We start from the raw sequence: 19,153 nt of genomic DNA on the forward strand, positions 1-19,153 counted from the left end.
TTAGATATTAGGAAGAATTACTTTACTGAGAGAGTGGTCAAGCACTGGAACAGCCTGCCCAGGGAGGTGGTGGAGTCACCATCCCTGGAGGTATTTAAGAAACGTGTAGACGTGGCTCTTCAGGGCATGCTCTAGTGCCCGGGATTGTTGGTTTGTGGTGGGGTGTTGTGTGTGGGGTTTAGTTGATGGATGCTGCTTTTTTTTTTTTTTTTTTTTTTTTTTTTGGGGGGGGTGTTGTTGTTTGTTTGGTTTTGTGTTGTGTTTTTTTTGTTTGTTTGTGTGTTTTTGTTTGTTTTTTTTTTTTTAATGTGGTTGGACTCGATGATCTCAAAGGTCCCTTCCAACCACTAAGATTCTGTGATTCTGTGATTCATCGTTTCTCCCTGTACCTCACCTGGAGGTAACATTTTACATTTGACCTGGCAGTTCTTAAAAGAAAAACAAACACCGCTACCCCCACCCTCCTCCCCCACAACCAAAAACAAATCATGAAAAACCCAATGCAGGTAAAAATAGTTTTGGAAATGAAAAAGCAGGGAAAAACAATGACTTATGGAGCAGTTTGTCATCTCTGTTGAAGAATGTATCAGAGAAAAGAAAAATTGGCAGCAGAAGGGCTACTGCAGTCATGGTCTTAACAAATTGCTGTGGATCTGAATTGGCTAATTATTATCTTTAATCCTAGTGGCCTACCACGAAGGAAGGAAAATAATTACTAATAACAGATTTTAGTTAAAGCTAATTTCACAGAATCTTCATGGTGGAAGGGACCTTTGAGCTCATCGAGTCCAACCACAAAAAAAAAGAAGACAAACCCAAAAAACCCCAAATAAACAAACGAAAACAACCCCCACAAAACAAAAAAAAACCCACACCACACAAACCAACAATCTCCAATATTCACTTGGGAGAAAAGGCCAACACCCTCCTCTCTACAGCCTCCGTTCAGGTAGTTGTAGAGAGCAATGAGGTTTCCCTTCAGCCTCCTCTTCCTCAAACTAAACATGCCCAGTTCCCTCAGCCTCTCCTCATATGACTTGTTCTCTAGACCCCTCACCAGCTTGGTGGCTCTCCTCTGGACAGGCTCCAGCACTTCAATGTCCTTCCTGTAGTGAGGGGCCCAGAACTGAACACCAACACCACCATAGAACACACATTTATTGGTGGAACTAATTGTGTGTTCCAGGTGTTCGTCGGTTTAGCAAGACAACATTTAACTATCCAATGTTCCAGTTAAAATGTGGTTAATTAAACACAATTGAGCTGTAAGGTTTACAAACAGGCAATTAATGACACATAATCACACTTGCAGTGGGTTTGTGACACGTGGCAGCCAAGGTAGAGGCGACTTTGAAAAATTGCCTCCTGCAAGGGACTGCTTTGGGCTTGTTCATAGAATCATAGAATGGTTAGAGTTGGAAGGGACCTTAAAGATCATCGAGTTCCAAACCCCCTGCCATGGGCAGGGACACCTCCCACTAGAGCAGGTTGCTCAAAGCCCCATCCAGCCTGGCCTTGAACACTTCCAGGGATGGGGCATCCACAGCTTCTCTGGGCAACCTGTTCCAGTGCCTCACCACCCTCACAGGAAAGAATTTCTTCCTGGTATCTAATCTAAATCTCCCCTCTTCCAATTTAAAGTCGTTACCTCTTGTCCTGTCGCCACATCTCCTGACAAAGAGTCCCTCTCCGGCTCTCCTGTAGGCTCCCTTCAGATATTGGAAGGCTGCTATGAGGTCTCCCCGGAGCCTTCTCTTCTCCAGGCTGAACAACCCCAGCTCTCTCAGCCTGGCTTCCCAGGAGAGGTGCTCCAGCCCTCTGAGCGTCTTCATTGTCCTCTGCTGGGGGTTACGATATCGGTGGTAACGCTGGTTCGTTAAGATACTGGTGTCGGCAGCGTGCTGTGAAGGGCCCGAGGCTGGCAGCTCTTGAACGAGTGGTGTGGTGACGTCAGAGCTGGTCGTTGCCACGTGGGAAGAGGGGCACGTGACCCACCGGCCCCGCCCACCGCCGCGCGCTCCGGGAGGTGGCGCTGTGGAGGGGGGGGTGGGGCGGGGTGAATGGCGCGGGAACGGGGAAGGCCTGAGGGGGGAGCGGTGACAGCAGAGGGGTGTCAGAGATGGCGACGTGGAGGCGTCCCGTCCCATCTGGCGAGCGCCAGGGCTCTGCGTGGTGGGGAAGAGCCATCCTTACGGCTTTTAATGACGGGACCAGAGGAAACGGTGTGAAGCTGGGGCAGGGGAGGTTTAGATTAGATATCAGGAAGAATGACTTTCCTGAGAGAGCCGTCAGGCACTGGAACAGCCTGCCCAGGGAGGTGGTGGAGTCGCCATCCCTGGAGGGATTTAAGAAACGTGTAGACATGGCACTTCAGGGCATGCTCTAGTGCCCGAGATTGTTGGGTTGCGGCTGTTTGTGGGTGGGTGTGCGTGTTTGTTTTGTGTGGTTTTTGGTTTTTGTTTTTGTTTTGGTGTTTGGTTTTTTTGTTTTGTTTTAGTTTTTGTCGTTGGACTCAATGATCTCAAAGGTCCCTTCCAACCAAGAAGATCCTGTGATTTAGAGGGCTGGAGCACCTCTCCTGGGAAGCCAGGCTGAGAGAGCTGGGCTTGTTCAGCCTGGAGAAGAGAAGGCTCCGGGGAGACCTCATAGCAGCCTTCCAATATCTGAAGGGAGCCTACAGGGGAGCCGGAGAGAGACTCTTTGTCAGGAAATGTAGTGACAGGACAAGGGGTAATGGTTTTAAATTGGAAGAGGGGAGATTTAGATTAGATATTAGGAAGAAATTCTTTCCTGTGAGGGTGGTGAGGCACTGGAACAGGTTGCCCAGGAGAAGTTGTGGATGCCCCATCCCTGGAAGTGTTTAAGGCCAGGCTGGATGGGGCTTTGAGCAACCTGCTCTAGTGGGAGGTGTCCCTGCCCGTGGCAGGGGGTTTGGAACTCGATGATCTTTAAGGTCCCTTCCAACTCTAACCATTCTATGATTCTGTGATTCTGTTATCCCTGAAACCCCTGCGTTTTCAGTGGTGCCGTACACGCTGCCGTCACCGGCTCTGCTGGGCTGACTTTGCCCCCAGCTGCCTGCCTGCGATCCACAGGGCACTGATTCTTCCTGATTTGGTAAATTTTTTTGTAGTTGGTTCTCGCGTGTTCGTGGGAGCACAGCGTTGGGTTGCCTGGGGATGTTTTGCGCCTGTCACCGTCCCCAGGGGGATGCGTCGGGGTGTGCGCCTGCTGCCTCCCACTCCCGTGCCTACCCTCACAAGCTGCACAACTGGACACCTGTGGCGCTGGCAGGCAACACCTGGAAACACACGGTAACATCGGGCAGCTCAGGTAAGAACTCACGTCCTTTCCTTCCTGGTCATCAGTGAGCCTGATCGTTAGTAATGAAATCAAATGAAAGTCAAAACCTGATTGTAAATAACTTTTAAATGGTGCTTTTTTAAATTTGAAATCTGTTCTATCCTGACACAGGCATTTCCACTTGTTCTCTCTTTTTATGGGCACAGATATATACCAGAAAGGGAGAACAGTTCGCCCTCTAATTGAGATTTATCCTTGTGCAGACATCCAGCGCTAGTAGGATATATTGGAAATACTAAAACTGCGCGGATTTATAACTGTGCTGGGTTTTCCTGAACCAGGAGAGCACTGTGTGAAGTGAGGTTGCCTTAATTTTCCTGTCCTGCATTGAAATTGAATTTTGCATTTGAATTTAGCGTCCGACTTGGCAAGGCCTCTCCTTTGGGGAGAAAAGACCTTTCCTCACAGGTGGGTAACCCAGAGCTGGCCCTCGGGTGGAGCGGGCTTTGCTCTCGCCCCCTGGCCCTGCTGGATTCATGGCCCTTTCCCTAGCGGTTGCTAGAGAAATAATTTCTGTTTAACTTAGTCCAGGGGCAATTAGTAGCTTAAAGAAACTAATGATGTGTGTGGCTGTGGCTGGGAGATCAAAGCATTAGGATGGGGACTCTGCCAGCCCTGAGTTGGTGCTGTTCTGGGAGGAAATGGGAAGAAGATGGTTAGCGCTCCCCTGGCCCCTTCATATTACTTTTATCAAAAAACCCCAACAGAAAAAGAGAACAGCCCTGGGGATAGCCACATGCTCCCATTTCACTGTTCCCAAATGCCTGTCCGTCTGTCTGCAGGCTGGTGAGCGACCCCAAGCTGAGCTCTGGTTGGTGCCAGAAGTCTTTGTCAGCATGGGCACAGGACAAATACTTGGTGTTGTGTTTGCGGCACCGGCGGTACCTGCGATGGTGCCTATGGGAGCGTGCCGTGCACGAAGCACGGGGACTTCTCTGGCTCCTGCTGATGTGCTCCTGCACCAATACATTGCCCGTCAGGGCTCCTGGGAGCCCCATGCTTGATGCTGTACTAGCCATGAAGGTATGGAAATGGCATTAAAAAGTTTAATCTTTTTTCCTTTGGCTTTTCACGAGCAACAAATTACAATGAAATAAAAGAGGATGAAAATAAAATTTTATACTGTGCCTTTTAGGCAGTTTTATACTTCTCTCTGACAAGGAGGCTAAAGAGCAAAATAATATTGACTAAGTGTCTGGTCTTTACTTAAGTGCTCTTGAAAGTTAATCAATCCACTTATGCCCTAAACAATGTTAGCTTTTCAGTTCAGAGGGGCTGGGGAGAAATTCACCTGGCTTTTCTGGCTTTAAGCGAATGGCAGGGCTGGAAGCAAACTTGTTTGCTTGTGCCTTGATGGGATTAAGATGGGATGTTGTACTGTCACTCAGATGATGTTTTGTGTGTATTTAATCGACCATTGCAGCTTGCGAACAGCCCATTAGCTAATGTATTTATGCTTCAGGAGGCTAATGCTCAGTGGTGATAGTCTCTTCATCTTGCATTTGTTATATAAAAACTTAAGGTAATTTGAATGAGTGTGGGGAAAGAACAGCAAAAAGGCAGAAAGGTGCGTTTTGTCTTTGTGCTTATTAATACGGATCTAGAATTCGGAAGCTTTGTTGAAGAGCATTAAAATGCATAGACTTTTAATGGAACTGCAAGGGAAAACAAAATGAATCCCTATGACTAAAGTAATCCATCACTGAAACTTTGTTCTTGAAAAATGAAAAGGGGTGTAAAAGTCCTTCTGACCTTCAGACCACTAGGCAGGGAGAAGAAGGGTGGTCTCTGGCTTTGCGAGAGCTGTGGAGAAATTTGGCTGGCTTTGAAAAAAGAGCCTGGTGATTCCCGCTCCTCTGGCAGTAATATGAATGAGGGCCCATCTCTGGTGGGCCTTCGATGTAAGGGTGGTTGTTTTCATTTTAGGTAGTTTGTTAGCTGTAGATTTTAGCAGTATTGAGATTTTCTATTTATTTTAATACCCGTATATTTGTGTATATGGTAGCAGGTTTAGATGGTTTTCATTTGGAGGGTTTTTCTGTGCTAAAAACTGCAGACACAAGTACTTTCCCCTAGACAGACACATTTTTCTGCATGATTTTTTAAAATCCATCCAGGAAGACTGTTTATCCAGCCTGGAATAAATTGCCTGCTCTGGGTAGAGGGGACTTTCCTGTCTCTGGTTCCCCTCTGATCCCATCTCCTTGGGGAGGCAGCCTGGCTGCAGTCGCACCCCTGCTCCAGAGGGGACACGGCTGCCGCATTCGCAGGTGGGATGCAGTAATTTTGGGTTATAATTAATAAATCTTCCTGTCAGTTTTAATCTCTGCTTTCCACTATACAATAACTGTGCTATCTGCAGTGAAACTGTGAAATGACTGTGTGGTGGGATGGGGGAAAAAAAAAAGGGTAAGTCTCAAAATGTGGCTTTTGAAGAGACTCCTGTTAACTCAGTCTTGATCTTTGAGCTTCGTTTTACTGCTTTCAAAATGAAATCCCTGCTCTTGTTCACTGTGGCTTCCCCCTGGCCCTGCCTGGTGGCTTCACCTGCCAGATGATGTAGAGAGATGAACAGTAATTTGCAGATGCCTTCGTGCATGACAGCTGGATTAGTGTTTTTAATCTGGTTCATTTACACTCTGCAATTCCCTTTCTTCCCCCCCACCCCGGCTCCCGGGGAAGCTGCCTCCTTGTTTTGGCGAGCTTTAGTGGTGAGGTGTGGATGCTGGTACTTGCTGCTCGGCAAGATCTTTGCCTTCAGGTTTCTGGGACCAGCTTAGTGGTGGAGCAAGCACATGGTTATGCTTGCCCAAAGTCTGCTAAAATGGCTGGGGAAAAGAAAAAGTACAGTCAAATGCATGAAAGTCTTGAAGAAATTGCAGTGAAGCCACTTAATGACTGAGGAAAGGGCTAATTAAAAGATGAAAGAAAATTACTTCAAATCATAGAATTGTCTGGGTTGGAAGGGACCTTTAAGATCATCTAGTCCAACCATCAACCTAACCCTGATAAAAAACCATCACTAAACCATGTCTCTAAGCACTATGTCAACCCGTTTTTTAAATAACTCCAGGGATGGTGCCTCATCCACTTCCCTGGGCAGCCCGTTCCAATATTTAATAACGCTTTCCGTGTAAAAATTTTTCCTAATATCCAATCTGAACCTCCCCTGGTGCAACTTGAGGCCATTTCCTCTTGTCCTCTTGCCCGTTAATTGGGAGAAGAGACCGACCCCCGCCTCTCTACAGCCTCCTTTCAGGTAGTTGTAGAGAGCAATAAGGTCTCCCCTCAGTCTCCTCTTCCCCAGACTGAACAACCCCAGCTCCCTCAGCCTCTCCTCGTAAGACTTGTGCTCCAGACCCCTCACCAGCTCCATTGCCCTTCTCTGGACACGCTCCAGCCCCTCAATGTCTTTCTTGTAGTGAGGGGCCCAAAACTGGACACAGCACTCGCGGTGGGGCCTCACCAGTGCCGAGTACAGGGGGACCATCACTGCCCTAGTCCTGCTGGCCACACTGTTCCTGATACAGGCCAGGATGCTGTTGGCTGCCTTGGCCACCTGGACACACTGCTGGCTCATGTTCAGTAGGCTGATGACCAACACCTCCAAGTCCTTTTCCCTAATCAGTAAGGGCTCTCTGTACCTGTCGTGGTTTCACCCATGAGTTTTTCACTGTTTTCTCCCCCGCCTTGCTGTAGAGGGGTGAGAGAGCGGCTGGGCAGCATCTGGCAGCCAACCGTGGTCAACCTGCCACAGAGAAATACTTAAGTGACCTCTAAAACATAACTGTGGTAGGGTTTAGAAGAAGAGATTCTGGTACTGATCACTGCTGGGACCTCTTGTGCTCTCCAACATGTGTGTGATCGTGGGTAGCTGCCCGCTGAGGCACTGGTCTCAAATGCAAATTGTACCATCCAGGAGCCCATATACACACTTAGATATTAAATTGTGTCCCCCTGAAGCAATGACTGTATCACTTACATATATATTAGTGATTTTGAAAAAGCATTTCTGGTTCTTTTTAATTTAATTTATTTATTTGCAACAGGTGGTTTTGGGCCGGCATGGTGTTGGCTCTGGCAGGGAGGAGCCACAAGGAGCATGGCGCAGCAGAAGAGGCGATGGCCCTGCCAGAATTCGTGCCAGACTGGTAAGGCCAGAGAAAGAAATCGAGAAGTGCACAGATGCTGTTTGGCACCAGGGTTTGCATATTTGGATATTCACATTTCATTTACACAAGGGACAGCAAACACTGCAAGGCCAGAGCTTTAACCTGGCGGATCTCCAGGCTGCATCCCCGCTGAGTTTGGTGGCATTTTCATAGGTTTTGGGTGTGTGTGTGAGTGAGAGCAGGATGCAGCCTGCTCTCATACAACAAGCATAAGGCAGTTAAATATTAATTGTGATCCTTGCTGTTGCCTGGTTTGAGATGGCAGCCCAGTTTGGTACCCAGGGGTGTGCAGCAGCTTCTGCTTGGAAATGGAAACCTTAATCAGAGAGCACATTTTTATGGGAACTGCAGGTGGCAGTAGGGACTAAGTTTTACAGAAAAAAATGTATTAAATTTCCTTTCTCCACAATAGCTTGGCATATGGCAAAAATTTGAATCTCTGCAAGAAGCATTCTCTTAAAGCCAACACTCCATATTTTTGAGGACTTGTCAGTTCCTTTTAGGTGTAATGTTTCCAATAACTGTAATGACACTTCCCGCTCTCTTTGGGATGCCCTGCACTGCTTTCCCCCCAGGGGCGTTCTGGTGGTTGTTTTGCAGCATTGGCCCTGTTCTATAAATGCTCATTGAATTCTGCTTTTATTTACTGTGTTCCAACTGAGCAATTAACTTGACGTATATTACTTACATTTACCGCAATCAGAATTATGTCCATTTGAATTTAAGAAGCAGGTGAATTGCTGTATGTTAACTGTAGGACTGAAATCCTGTGTATTACACAAAAAAATCTTGAACAGGTCTGAATGAACTTAAATACATGAGATTTTATCAACCTTGGTTTGGTTTATAGTCACTGAGAAAGTCTTAATTGAAGGTTTAGCAAAGGAGTAATGAACAGACCGTTGTCCCTCATGCTCTGTGTAATTTTGGCTGTCATCTAGTGCTTTCTCGTTTAGGATACACACATTTATTTGTCCGGTTCAGTCATAATAAAGAATGTACTTTATTGCACGCCATAGGGAACCTAGGAGGGACAAAGTGCTGAAATGAAGGTGGGATTGTGTGGTTCAGACAACTCATTGAATAAAAGGGCACACGCTCACATGCTGCGTATTGCTGGGATCAGCGGACTATGTGTTTTTTAAGTTACTCTGCACTGGATGATGATTAAGCTGGTAAAACTGCAAACGCCTAAGGCTGCTATTTCTGAGCTCTGAGGTGAGGCTGAGTGCAGAAGAATCAGTTTCTAAAAAGTACTAATTGTTGTTACTGATAAAGTTGTACCACAGTAAGTGAAAATCCCAGAGGGGCTCATTCTGATACTGGCAGGGTCAGTTCAAAATCTGCAGTAAACGTTCCTGGTAACGTGTTTTCCAATTAAAAAGCAATAGCGAAGCACTTAAATGTATTGCTGGGAATTAAATACTTCTGTAGAGCTAATTGCTTTTGTTGGTAGTTTTTCAGATATACTAGAAAGACGACAGATAGTTTGGACTGTGAAGGACTCATCCGTGTTTTAAAAGCCTTCCCTGGCAGGAAGCACTGTGATGTGGTTTTCCCCTTGTGCTTTTTCCTTGGCACTAAGTGCTGATTACAAGCCATATATCTGTGCTCTTGCTCCCGGTCGGAGCAGGAGCGTCAGTGCATCTCTGTACAGGAGCCAGCGCTGTTAGAGAGCACGTCCCGGCCTCCCAGTGGGAAATACTAACATACAGTATGATGTAGAACTGTATTACCTATTAAAAAGCAATTATTTAGGGCATGTAGAAAAGAGAGCGAATTATAAATTAAACAAAGAACAAGATGCGTTTTAATAACTGTTCCTGAGTAATGGGAAATCTCAGAGTGCGTGTATAGGGTTTTACTGTCAGTAAGCTGCTGTTGGGGAGGATCCTGGGGAGGGGGCTCGGGGGGGAGAGAGGTGTTCTGTGCACGTATTCAATCACAGTTTAAAGAGAATTAGCTCAAGCTGCACTCGTGGACCCTTCCTATTCCCTTACCATAAACATTCGCCTGGATTTATTTGGCTGAATGTCTGATGAAAGCAAATGTCAAGGTTGTGTTGCCTGCCCTGAGTGCCAATTTTGGCTTGCGTGCAGGAGCGCGCCAGTACTTGTCCAATCCAGGGAGAGCTGGAGCGCCCTCTGATTTACCTTAACAATTATAATCAAAGCCACACAGCTCAAATTATAAATGTTTGATCTTCAGAGCTTATAATCAACTCGGAGAAGAAACATCCCAGAAGCTATTTTATTGAATAAATTTAAATAATGCATTAATTTTAGAAAATAATCGCATATGAGCAAATGGCTAAGTTAATCAAAGTATTAATTTGTTCAGCTCTTAGGGATATGTAAAAACTTAAATAATGTGTAAATATCACATTTGGCATGTGCATACTTACCACAAGGTACGACTTATATGTAGTGCACACATAGCTGAATAGAGACTATGAAAATGTGTTTTAAAGGTGCTTAATGGGGGACTGATATACATCAGGTTTGGAAATAGTATAGAAATTTACACAATTCCAGTTTTGGTGTGCAGGTTAATGCATATTTCCCTCGTGCTGAAGCTCTTGGTGGAGAATCCCAGTCAACATCGTGCATGGAATCATGCTGGTGACACACCACCTTTTGGCAAAAATTCTTGCACATAGTAAATTCAGTGCACAGTCTCTCTGTATTTATGAAGTATCCCAAACTGTACAACTCAGCTGGAAAAAGAGAGTCATGGGAGAGGTGCCATTGCCGTGTGAAATGCCATCGCAGCTGGTGCCGCAGGCGATGAGAGGTGGGTCATGGTTTGCTCCTCGGCTGCACCGGACCCCTGCAGCCCAAGCAGGTTGGGGTGCAGCTTTTCCAGAGGCTCTCCTGGGGGTTGCGGTCTTCTTTTTGAAAACAATCGAGAAAGTAATGAACCTGACTTATGGTGGCTCCATAGCAGGTACAGGTCTGTTGGCAGAGGTTGAGGACTAGCAGCAAACTCTGGTAGCCTTCACCGTAGAATCATAGAATCGTCTAGGTTGGAAGGGACCTCCACCCAGTGGGGTTTGCACCATTTCTGCATCTGTACCGAGCAAACGGCAGCTGCGGTGGGGAGGATGGTGACACCGTGCCAGCACAAACCACAGCGCAGAAAGCGGGTATTTAAAGTTGAAGTTAATGTGCCTCTGGTCCGACTGTGCCTGCTTTTGTGTATGTGATATATTCATGGGGAAAAGTACCGTGTTCTTTCCTAGATTGACAGGAGATTTTCATTTCGTACAATGTACCAGTCTTGATCTGATTTAGCTATTTCTATCCTGGCATGTGGCAGTGGTGCGGTGCATTAACAGTCTCGCAGCAGTCTTCAGTGGGCTCAATAAAATGAATGTATTAGTCAAATACTGGCTGACAATTTTCTTAGGCTGGACTCTGGCAAGAGTTGTGGTTGCAAAATTATGATTTTCTTTTGTTATTTCATTTCACTTAATACTGATGTGTGGGGCGATATATGTGGTGGTTATTTTTTTAAATAGGCTCTTTATCCTGACTCAGTCTGGAGTCTGGTATTTGTATTAAATATTGTATCAAGTGATTTTCAGTAGCTGTGAGGTTTAGTGGGATGAGAGCTATTTGTTTTTATATAGAAACCTGTGGTTCTTTTTGTTAGGGCTTTGGATTGCTTTTGTGCTCCATTCTCACAGGAGAAATGCAAGTGCTACTGAAAAATTATATTTTGATTACAGACAAAGATAGCGAAGAAGCATTACAGAAGAAGTTAGGCTTGTCTGCTTTTTTGCCTGATTTTTCTTAAAGTATGGAAATTAAGTTCCAGTGCCCTCCTGCTGAGAAAATAGCACGCAGATGCTTAGATGAGAAATGCAACATGGCAGCCACTGTCGGCCTGGGCTTTAGTGGTCCAGCCCAATTCGAGGTTACAGAGGAGGGCAGCCCGTGGAAAGCAGGCCCTTACGGGAATGTCGGGGATGATATAGGGAAAAACAGACTGCGAATGGGCTGAACGTGGAGAAGCTGGCACCTGAGTTTTGAACCCAGCCTAGCAGAGGTGCTGTGGCAGCTCCCTCAACCGTCGGGCCGTGTCTGAGCAGGACGAGGAGGGAAGCGGCTGAGACGCTCACTGGGGGCTGCTTTTCCCATTAGCCGAAGCCAACTGGGGCTTTTCCTGCTGGCAGCTGCCAAACTGGAGCTCCCTGTGGCTTTCCCTTCACTTTGGTGATGGCTCTCGCTTCCTGCCCAGCCCCTCACTGCTGCTGGGGAAAACTCCCCGCGGCCTCACCGTGCTCCCTGCACACGTGCTCTTCCATTCCTCCTTGGTTTGTTTATTTTAACTCATTAAAGTAAATTTATGGATTTATTGCCGTTCCCCCCTAGGAGGGGTTGGCTCTGTCCTTGGGCAAGGCTGTGACACGGGATGCTGTGCTGGTTACTTCCCCAGCTTGCTTACCTTTCTTAGAATCATAGAATGGTTAGAGTTGGAAGGGACCTTAAAGATCATCGAGTTCCAAACCCCCTGCCATGGGCAGGGACACCTCCACTAGAGCAGGTTGCTCAAAGCCCCATCCAGCCTGGCCTTGAACACTTCCAGGGATGGGGCATCCACAACTTCTCCTGGGCAACCTGTTCCAGTGCCTCACCACCCTCACAGGAAATAATTTCCTCCTAATATCTAATCTAAATCTCCTCTCTTCCAATTTAAAACCATTACCCCTTGTCCTGTCACTACATCTCCTGACAAAGAGTCCCTCTCCAGCTCTCCTGTAGGCTCCCTTCAGGTACTGGAAGGCCGTTATAAGGTCTCCCTGGAGCCTTCTCTTCTCCAGGCTGAACAACCCCAGCTCTCTCAGCCTGTCTTCATAGGAGAGGTGCTCCAGCCCTCTGATCATTTTGATCATTTTTGTGGCCCTTTTCTTCATCCATGGAAGCTTCTGAAATATGCACCCTTTGGATTTTACTGTCACCAGGTAATCTGATCAATATAACGGATGGCTGCCAAAATTCAAGAGGGCCCTTGAAGCCGATACACAAGGTATATTACATTATGAGCTGACCTGTTGCACCTTGGGTTATTTCCTTGCTCGTGGAGAACAGACGTTTTACTCTGTCCTTCTGCAACTCCCGAAGAAGAGCAGGGAGGAGCAATCAGAGCGTTTTGTGGAGAAAAAAGGGCCTTTCCAGACGGTTGAAAGACATACAAACTCCGTTTCATCTGGGCTTATAAATCAGCACTACGAAAGTGCTGTGGTTCTGCTTTTCTTGTTATCTAGTACATTAGGAACAGAAAGCAATGCATTTAATGTTATATACTTAAATGTGTTGGCATTTATCTATTCTGCGATGTATACTAGAGTAATTACAAGTCAGATTAAGCGTGATGCTTGCTGGCCTTTAAGGAAGGGACCAAAAGGCAAAACAAGTTTTACAAATGTTAGGCAGAACAAAACCCTCAACTACTTGCCACGATCTCAGTATATATTCGTATAAGGAAAGTAAAAGACCTGATGCAGACAGACGATATTCTGATAGGTCCCAGTAAAAAGTTCAGATAAAGTGACTTTAAAAGAAAAAAAAAACCCAACGCAATTTTCTTCTGTAATAGCTAGAGGGAAAAAGGTTGCAATCCTCCAATTACAATTTTTGAAAACATAGAATAATCATTGCTGGCAGCAAAACCAGGATTCTCCTGATATTTTTCAATTGTGCCTCAACTGTTAAACTCTGATTAGCTTGAATACAAGTTTGTTACTTAAATGTGAAAATAATTTATGGTAGCACAAGATAGAAATTGGAACTCAAAATATTAATGTTGGCTATTTATCTACCAGTTGCCTCCCATGCAAGCAATTAATTTGAGCACTCAGGTATTTTCATGCATTCTGTGGAATGCTTTTATGCAATTTACATAGAGAAATTGCTTATTTCCAAATTACATCTCATATGCTGAAGAAATTTCCCCGAAGTGGCATTGCTGGCGCTGCCTGTTGAGGTTGCCCATGGGGAGCCTGCGTTCCCATCCTGACCCTTCGACGGCTCCTTCCTTTTTTTTTTTTTTTTTTTTTTTTTTTTTAAGAAAGCAGCTGGAGGCCCCTTCGGTCCCAGTTTGGGGCAGCTTGTGCTCCATAGGCGATATGCTTTTCCTGTGGGTGAGTGTGAAACCTGGGCGGTTTGGGGCAGGGGGAGGAACCGCTGGTGCTTTTCAGTAGGGCTGAAGCCAGGTGCTGCTGTGGCAGGGTTTTTCCTTGTCAGCTGATTTGGTTATGGAGATTTGCTTGGTTTTGTCTCCCCTGAGCATCCGTATGTATGAGAGAGAGATATATTTTATTAATTTCCCACCATCAAATGCAGAGTCCTCTCAGCACAGATCCTGTGCACATATCTCCCTATTTGAATTGCTTTAATAACACAGTGACAAAAGCAAAAATTTTGCCTGAGCAACAGAGCTATCATACAGATTTTAACCTTAATACTACTTTTAGAAATATTTTCCCCACACCACCTGTGGGGGACTGTAATTGCTTCTTCCCTTTCACCAGGAGCACCTGGAACTGCTCAGTCACTAATTTCACTGGTGTCATTTCTCTCCCAAAGGAAAAACTAAGGCCGATTCTCCTATAGATTAGAGTTGATTTCTGTCACATCCCTGGCTATGCAAAGCTGTATAAGGCTCAACCTGGGATTTTGCAGACACTCATCTGTGACCAGGTGCATTTCCATGGCACTATCTTTATTTTCCCAGACCTCTGCCTGTTTTGCTCTTCCAGGGGACAAAACAACTGCTCTGATGTTCCTGTGGAGGAAGGACAGTGAGCTGCGGGACAACATGCTGACCAGTGGTAGCTCAATATCTCTGTTACAGGTCTTAGGGTCTCTTTTCCTTTTTGTCAAGCAGGTTCTTCTAGTTTCCCCAAAATACTTAATGTTTAAAAATTACTTCGTATTGCTTGGGCATTACACTTTCTGAAATACTGTTTAGCAAAAAAGCGGGTTCAGCGATGCCCATTGTTAGTAGCTTACAATCACATTTTGAAAACGGGCTCTGTAATATACCTCTTGCTTGGTATTTTTATTTTGTTGCTTATTCTGGGAGTGCTGATTTGCCTGAACACCCACAGCTGAAGATTATGGGCATTGCAGTAGCAAAGCCCAGCAATTATATCCCCTTTTCTGTGCCAGCCTGGAGGCTAATCCCCATGTCCCTTTGTTTGTCTTCCTTTGTTCCCTGGTAGAAAGGAAGAAGCCCCATGCCTGTCACCTTGGCTTTACGTTTTGCATGTTTTCCTAAAGGTGGACAGAATTTTCCATAGGGGACAGGCACCGCATCATGTCTGCAGGACCTCTGTGCTGAGGCAGAGGCTGAATTAATGTATTTCACATGGATGAGAGGCACATGCAGGGAAGAGGGAGAACAGATCAATGTTTAATTATGCAAATAGTCTTCTAGGCTTTAATATTAAACTGGAATAAACCTGTCATAACAGCTACGCTGGGGACAGGCAGTGAGTGAGCTGCTGTGCCCGGGCACTGCATTAGCGGAGGGGACAGGGTGGGTGCAGGTGCAGGGGGTCACGGTCCGGCTGGCGGATCCCGGCATCGCTCCTGATCCGGCTGAGCTGCTCTTGACTCCCCTCATGAAAGGAGAGATGAATTTTCTGGGTGAAAACTCAGTATCGCCGGGTCTGGCTGTAGCATAGCTTTGTACAGTGTTGTTATTTGAAGCTCTCTCAGTATTAATTCAGGCTTTGCCTGTCTCACCTGATGTGGGTGTATGCTACAGGCTTGGGGAAGAGTGGCTGGAAAGCTTCCAGGGGGAAAAGCACCTGGGGATGTTGGTGGACAGCCAGCTGAACATGAGCCAGCAGTGTGCCCAGGTGGCCAAGGCAGCCAACAGCATCCTGGCCTGTATCAGGAACAGTGTGGCCAGCAGGACTAGGGCAGTGATGGTCCCCCTGTACTCGGCACTGGTGAGGCCCCACCGCAAGTGCTGTGTCCAGTTTTGGGCCCCTCACTACAAGAAGGACATTGAGGGGCTGGAGCATGTCCAGAGAAGGGCAATGGAGCTGGTGAGGGGTCTGGAGAACAAGTCTTTTGAGGAGAGGCTGAGGGAGCTGGGGGTGTTCAGCCTGGAGAAAAGGAGGCTGAGGGGAGACCTTATCGCTTTCTACAACTCCCTGAAAGGAGGGCATGGAGAGGTGGGGCTCGGTCTCTTCTCTCAAGTAATAGGTGATGGGATGAGGAAATGGCCTCAAGTTGCACCAGGGGAGGTTCAGATTGGATATTAGGAAAAATTTTTTACCAAAAGGGTTGTCAAGCATTGGAACAGGCTGCCCAGGGAAGTGGTGGAATCACCATCCCTGGAGGGATTTAAAAGACGTGTAGATGTGGTGCTGAGGGACATGGTTTAGTGGTGGACTTGGCAGCGCTGGGTTAACGGCTGGGCTCAATGATCTTAAGGTTCTTTTCCAACCAAAATGATTCTATGACTTCATGACACTTGTCGCTAGTGCTGCCCAGCCGCTGTGGCTGCAGTGACTTGCGTGGTGGGGACTGTGAAGTGAGAGGTACTGCACTCTGTCAAGCCTGTGTTCAGTAGTCTTTTGTAATGAAGGAAGCCATTTAATTGTGCTGGACTTGATGAGCTTGTGTGGGAATCAAAGTGTGGAATTTCCTCTTGATGAGTGCTTCTCCATGAGTGTGGAAGTTAGCCCCATTCCTTGCGGGGCTTCCCTCTGGTTTTTGGGCAGTGTCCATGGAACCACAAAGCCTTCTGGAGGATCCAGATACGGGTGCACACGTGTTATGATGATGGAAGAAGACTGCACCCATTTGCAAAACTTGACGTGCTTTAAAACATTTTTTCTCTTTAATATGGCACCTTTTCAATTTTTATTCAAACCTCCATGGTGACATTCGTGCTTCTGCTCCTTTTATCCATCCGTTTCAGCATCTGTGTCTCACCAAGCTGCTGGTGAGCCGCAGGAGGAAGGGGATGCAGCACACAGGCAGTGTGTGCCTCCTGGCAGGGATGAGGCTGTTTGGCCATTTGAGTTTGTTCAAATCTGGAGGAAAGGTAATAGCTGTGCACTGCAAAGAAGTTTTAAGGGAACATATATATATATATATTTTTTTTTTTTTTCTCTTTAGTCTCTCTTTTCCCATTATTCCAGCAGGGAGTACTCTCACCCCTTGGTGTTTGTGTCCAGTCCAGTGGCAAGGCACATACAGTTAATATGGCTGGTGCGTTTTGCTTAATGAGGGTAGTGTTGAAGCTCTGTGGGTCTCCCTTTCCTGTGCCGTTTTTTGGGATCTTTTCTGCTTTTGTCATTTTTCCTGTTTCTTTTTTTTTTTTTTACCCTGCTGGATCCTCACGTGGTTCAGCAGAAGTGCTCATCCATGAGATGCTCTGGGGGACAAGGTAGGGAGGGCGCATTTCGTCTGATACCCCGCTTGCCTGGTAGTTGTGTTCAGCATGACTCTTACCTTGCGTAGTTAAGATAATGGAGGAGGAAGAGGAATGTTGCCTGCTGTTGTGTTAGATTAGGTAATGATTTTCTAGCTCTCACAAGCTATCTCAGGTTTGTTTCGGTGCCCACACAGTGTCTTGATTCGCTATCAAAAGCAAGTCTTGAATTATGCAAAGAGTAAGGTATAAGGAGCAGAGCTACTGCTGAGCATGGTTTTACGTTGCCTCTGAATATTCATGGTAATCAAAGATCACACAACTTTGTTTTCTAGAGTTAAAATATTTTTTGATAGCTTGAACAATTCCAGCCTGCACAGTAGGTATTGGTACAAGTAGCTCTTGTACCTTTTCTAAAGCAATGTTTTTTAGGCAGTGGACAGAGGGACTGAAAACATGAGTCATGATAATATTTATCTGATAAGTAAACAAGCACTTCAAAATGTTAATTTTTATTTTTTTGCCAATTCTTAATTCAAAATTCAAAAGTCTTTGCTGTAATACTGTTCAAAGCCAGAAGATGAGTGAAGGCATTCCCATCCACAAACTGAGATGATGGAGCTTAATTGTCATCTACCACGTTTCTGAGTTATTTATTATGAGAAGAGCAGATACGAGGTACCTAGTACGGTGGGGAGGCAGAAAATGAGAGTATTTGTCACTGCAGGTTTGTAGAACTGTCTCGCACTTCAACACTTTCTCCGGGAGCGGGAGGCTCATTGCGTAATGAACACAAAAAATGTGTCTGGTTGTGGAGGAGGATGGTTAGAAGTGAAACAGGGCCAGTATTTGCCTGTTTGCTTTTATGATACGTTAAGGGACCTGCTTTTCCCTTTGGGGTCTGCATGTTTTGTTAGGGTTTTGCAGTAGGGAGAGAAGGTAATTGAATACATTTTGGGCTGCAACAATGAGCTCTTCCCTCTAACAGAATCATGTTTTGCAGTTTTTACTCTCAGCTTGCTGACAAGATGATAAAAGGTAGCGTGGTGTGTGCGCCTTGTTAAATAGGCACTTTACGTCCAAAGGTGGGTAGGTAATTTAAAAAATACTCTGCTTGAGAAAGGCAATGAGAGGACAGAGCGATGCAACTTTTAACGTGCTGATAACAGGGAGAGGGGTTGATCTTTAATCAAGGAGTGGTTTGGGGGGTAGGCAGGATGTGACAGCTGGATTTCTGGGTGTCCCCTCCTGTTTGGCCTCAGGCATGGGGCAGTCTCAGAGACTTTTGAGGCTGCCACTGAAGTGCCCCTTGAAATCACAGCTCCTGACTCTGACTGGGATGCCAACACTAGGGATCAGCTGCAAATGATAGGGCTTGAAAGAGGCTCTAAACACTGGGGACGGGAGGGTATACCCTGTTAATTTAGGGGATTGTGATCTTTCCTGGTGGTTTTGTGCTAAGTAGTAGTGTCCTGATGAAATAGAAAAAGGGAGGGCAGCATTGGCAGCCAGTTTCCTTGATGCCATTGAGGGTGGGTGAGAGCTAAAGCAAGGATGAGGGGTTACATTTCTTTCTGATGCTCGGTGGTAGCTGAAAGCTTAGACTGCAACTCCATTGCATCAGCAGACGGACATATGTGAAGGTGAGGAAGAATATAGATGTTAGTGGTACAAGCATACGGAGAAAGCAGAGAGACCAGAAAGGGGGAAGGGATGAACAGATGGGGGGCGGAAAAATAGTGCGCAAGGTGGAAAGGAAGGAAAAACCCTTCTGCCAGACACATCCCCGTTTCTGTGCTCGGGGGAGGCTGTTCCCCAGCGAGGAGCTCGAGTACCTGCAGATGGCAGCTGCGACACAGGAGATAGAGTTTGCCAGGTCTCCGGCAGCAAAATAAAGACCAGTGTGAATCAAAAGGGAGAAAACAGCCACATGTCTCAGTCTGCAGTCTGTGTCTGTCTGTGCTGCTAGCTCCCTGTTGAAAAAGGGTTTCCAGACAGCAGACCAGGGGCTGTGTGGCTGTGGGGACTTTGTGATGCCCCTCTGTCAGGGTTTTATAGGGGCCAGGAAGGAACTGCATCCTTATAATCCACTTAGTTGAAACAGCTGAGAAGGCAGAGGGTGAGTATCAGGCACTGCTCCCCAGCTGGCTGATGGCTGTAGCGTGGAGAATGAGACCTTGAGAACTACAAATGCCTAAAGAAAAACCCCCACAGGGTTT

This window comes from Numenius arquata, chromosome 10 (genome assembly GCF_964106895.1).
Source record: "Numenius arquata chromosome 10, bNumArq3.hap1.1, whole genome shotgun sequence".
In the NCBI taxonomy this organism is placed as follows: Eukaryota; Metazoa; Chordata; class Aves; order Charadriiformes; family Scolopacidae; genus Numenius; species Numenius arquata.